Raw genomic sequence first — 4,530 nt, 5'->3', positions numbered from 1 at the left:
TTTCCTGACTTCTTCCTTATTTTTCTCAACTCCATTGTATAGTGTTTTGATACATTTTATAATAATTTTTCTGAATTCCTTCTCAGGCATTTCCAAGCCTTCCCATCTTCCAGTATGGAGTGTAGGTCTACTTCCAGCTCATTTGCCTCAGTCACTTTATCTTATTTCTGGACATGTGCTGATATGATCATCTGCTTCTGTTTTTTGGGCATATTCAGAGGTTATCTGTGGCCTTAATATTTAGATGGGTGTGTGTTTTGGTATTTGTTATGCTTTCTGATTGCGTCCAGGTAGATGTGATCAGAAGATGGACTTCCCTTTTCACTCTTCTTCCTGAGAAATTTCAAGATGCCACTGTTGGTCATTGTGCGTTAACTCAGAATTTAGTTTTCGGCCTATTTCCTTTTCAGTTTGCCTGTCCCACTCCACAATCCCTGTTCAGGCCTTTTTTCCTAGTGTTGAACAGTTCAGGGCCAGCTGTGGCCATTTTGCGCTGCCATTTGGTTTTAAGTGGAAACTGTCACTTTAAATTTTGAGAAGCTATGTTCACATGTGTATTAGAACCCTCCAGGGCAGGGATGGGGTGTCCACTCTCTCAGGTCTCCCCGCTAGTCACCAGAATGGAGATGCGCAGATAGCAAGAGACCAATGAGCAGATTAAAAAAGAAAAAAAAAAAAAAAAAAGACTGTCCACATCTTTATCTCTGGGGTTCTGTCAGGCATCCCTCTGATTCTTCCCCCACTTGGTCTCACCCAAGATGGAAGTTCCGGAAGCAGCTTAGCATTAATTAGAAAGCAGTGGATTTTTTGCTTCTTGAATTAGAAAGCAATGGATTTCTTGCTTCTGCTACCAATTCCCTGAGCTTTAAGCCTTCCAACCTTCTAAATAATCCTTTATATGTGGTTCATATTTCTGGTACCATCCCCTGAGCCTGCTTGGTCCCGTATTCTGTGTTGTTGCTGACGGAGCTCCTCACTGCACTTCCACCAGATCCTCCATCTTGTTTGTTCTCTCCTGGTCTTGTTTAATTGAGTTTCTTCATCATGTCTTCTTACAGATGCAGTCAATTTAATTCTTGTGTATTCCATCTGGTGAGGTCCACATGCATATTTGCTGTTTGCATTGTTGAAAAAAGATATTTGTAATGTAAGTATTTCAAGTCCTCTGCTTTAAGCAAGCAAGGTTGTATCATCTGCATATTGTAGGTTGTTAATGAGTCTTCCTCCTATCCTGATACCATGTTCTTCTTCATATAATCCAATTTTTCAGATTATGTGCTTAGTTGAATTGAATAAGTATGGGGGAAGAATACAACCCTGGAGTACACCTTTCCTAATTTTAAGCCATTCAGTGTCAACCTTGTTCTGTTTGAACACTACCTCTTGGTCTATGTACAGATTCCTCATGAGTACAATTAATGAGTTCTGAATACTCATTCTCCACAATTTTGTCCATAGCTTGTCATGATCCACAAAATCAAAAGCCTTTGTGTAGTCAATAAAGCAGAGGTCAACATCTTTCTGGTATTCTCTGCTGTCAGCCAAGATCCATCAGACATAAGCAATGACATCTCTCACTCTAAAAGAGTAATACTAAGATTTCAGAAGTAGATATTATATTGAAAGGGCAAAAGAGTAGAATTTAATAAATAACTATTGAATTAGTGAACTTGATGACAAATCTCTCAATGGTAATTTGCTAAAGGAACAATCAGATAATACAACAAAAAAGTCCAAAGAATTATGTGGGACACCATCAAGAGTCATAACTTATGGGTGATTGGAATTCAAGACCAGGGAAAAGCAGAAAATAAGCACAGAAAAAAACTGTTGAACAGTTGTTGGAAGAAACTTACCTTAACATATCATGAAAATCCAGGAAAGATGTATTCAAGAAGTTGAATGAACCCCAAACAGAATAGACTCCAAAAGAAAAACACCAAGACATATTATAATCAATTTACAAAACCATAAAATAAAGACAGAATCCTGAGAGATGCTTGGGAAAAATGACAAGTTGTCTACAAAGGAGAATCAATAAGACTAAGGTCTGATTTCTCAGCAGAAAATTCAGGAAATAAAGCAATGGGATGGCATATATAAAATTCTCAAAGGAAAAGTAATTGCCAACCAAGAATCTTGTACCAAGCACATTTGTCCTTCAAATAAGACTGTGAAATTAAGACATAATCCAGGTAAACATTTATTTTCCCCTTGTTTCACTCCTCTCAAATGTTTGCCAAGAGTATAGACTTTGTACCAGACATGATAAAGAACTAGACAGTCTTTCCTCTCTAGAAGCTGCTAGCCTATTAAAGATAAATAAATATTAATGCATTTACTGTACTAAGGGAGTAGTGGTGGTTCAGTGATAGAATTCTGGACTTCCATTCAGAAGAAGGAGTATGGTGTTATAGCATAAAACACTGGACCACAAGGTTGGTTTGAATCATATGGTTGGCAGTTCAAACTCACAAACCACTCCTTGGAAACCCTATGCAAGGTTTCTATGAATCAGAAAAGACTCCATAGCACTTAACAACAACAGCAGCAGCATGTAGAAGAATCTATGCATCAATATCCAACACATTAGTGTGCTGAAATGGACTAGTATTGGCCATTTTGATTCTGACAATCACAAGGTTTACTATGCTGGAAATGACAAATTAAAGAGGAATGACATCACAATCATCATCACAAAGAACATATCGAGACCGTTCTTGGAGTACAATGCTATCTGTGATAGGATAATATTATTACACCTACAAGGAAGACCAGTTAATACCATTATTATTCAATTTTCCACACTGACCACTAAAGCCAATGATGATGAAATTGAAGAATTCTACCAACTTTTTCCAGTCTGGAATTGATCAGACATGAAATAAAAATGTATTGATAATTACTGGTGATTGGAACACAAAGGTTGTAAACAAAGAGGGAGGATCAGTGGTTGCAAAATATGGCCTTAGTGCTTGAAACAATGCTAGAGATTGTATGATAGACTTTTGTAAGACCAATGACTTCTTAATTAATTGAAAATACCTTTTTTAAATAACATAAAAGACAACTATACACATGGACCTTCCCAGATGGCAAACACAGAAATCAAATTGACTTCATCTGTGGAAAGAGACAGTGGGAAAGCTCCATATTATCATTCAAAACAAAGCCAGGGGAAGACTATGGAGCAGACCATCAATTGTTCATAGACAAGTTCAGGCTGAAGCCGAGGAAAATTAAAACAAATCCATGAGAGCCAAAATATGACCTTGAACATATCTCATCTGAATTCAAAGATCACCTGAAGAACAGATTTGATGCATTAGACACTAAAGACTAAAGGCCAAAGAGTTGTGGGACGAGAGTATCATACAGGAAGAAAGCCAAAGAAAGGCAAGAAAGAATAAAAAGATCAAAATGGATATTAGAATAGACTCTGAAACTTGCTCTCCTGTGGAGATGCTAAAGCAAATGGAAGAAATAAGGAGGTAAAAGAACTGAAAAGAAATATTCAAAAAGCAGTTGAGAGGAAAAGTCAAATATTATAATGAAACGTGCAAAGCCTTGGAGTTAGAAAGCCAAAAGGGAAGAACACCTCAGCATTTCTTAAGCTGACATAACAAAAGAAAAAATTCAAGTCTCTCCTTGCAATCCTGAAGGATTCTATGGGCAAGAGGAAGTCCTGGTGTTGTGCTGTGGGTTAATATATTGGACTGCAAAGTCAATTTGAACCATTAGGTCTGTGGTTCAAGTTCACTAGTCACTCCTCAGAAACCCTATACAGGGTTGCTATGAGCTGGAACCAACCTAAAGGCCCTTAATGACAATATCTTGACAGTGGTCAAGATATTGAATAATGCAGAAAGCATCAAAGGAAGATGGAAGTAATACGCTGAATCACTGTACCATAAATAAATGGTTGAAGATCAAAAGACAGTGATACTGAAGGAAGAAATCCAAGGTTCATTGAAGGTTCTGGGAATTGACGGAATAGAAATTAAATTATTTCAATAGATGTGGCACTGGAGGCACTCACTCATCTGTGCAAAGAAATTTGGAAGACATATTTGCACCCATTCCAAAGAGTGGTGACCCAATGGAATGTGGAAATCATTGGGCAATATTACCAACATCTCATGCAAGTACATTTTTCTAAAGATAATTCAAAACGGCTGCAACCATACATTGGCAAACAACTTCCAAAGGATTAAGCCAGATTCACAAGAGGATGTGGAATGAGGGATGTCATTGCTGACATCAGATGAATCTGGTATGAAAGCAGAGAATACCAGAAAGATGTTTACCTGTGCTTTACTAACTATGCAAATGTTGTTGATTTTGTGGATCATGACAAGCCATGGACAACACTGCAGATTATGAATATTCCAGAACACTTAATTGTGCTCATGGGAAATCTGTACACAGACTAAGCAACAGTTGTTTAAACAGAACAAGAGAACACTGAATAGTTTAAAATTAGGAAAGATATGTGACAGGTTGTGTTTTTTCACCATACTTAATCAATCT

The sequence above is a fragment of the Chrysochloris asiatica genome, unplaced genomic scaffold, assembly GCF_000296735.1.
Source record: "Chrysochloris asiatica unplaced genomic scaffold, ChrAsi1.0 scaffold00061, whole genome shotgun sequence".
NCBI classification, from domain to species: domain Eukaryota; kingdom Metazoa; phylum Chordata; class Mammalia; order Afrosoricida; family Chrysochloridae; genus Chrysochloris; species Chrysochloris asiatica.
This window is presented reverse-complemented; position numbering follows the sequence as displayed.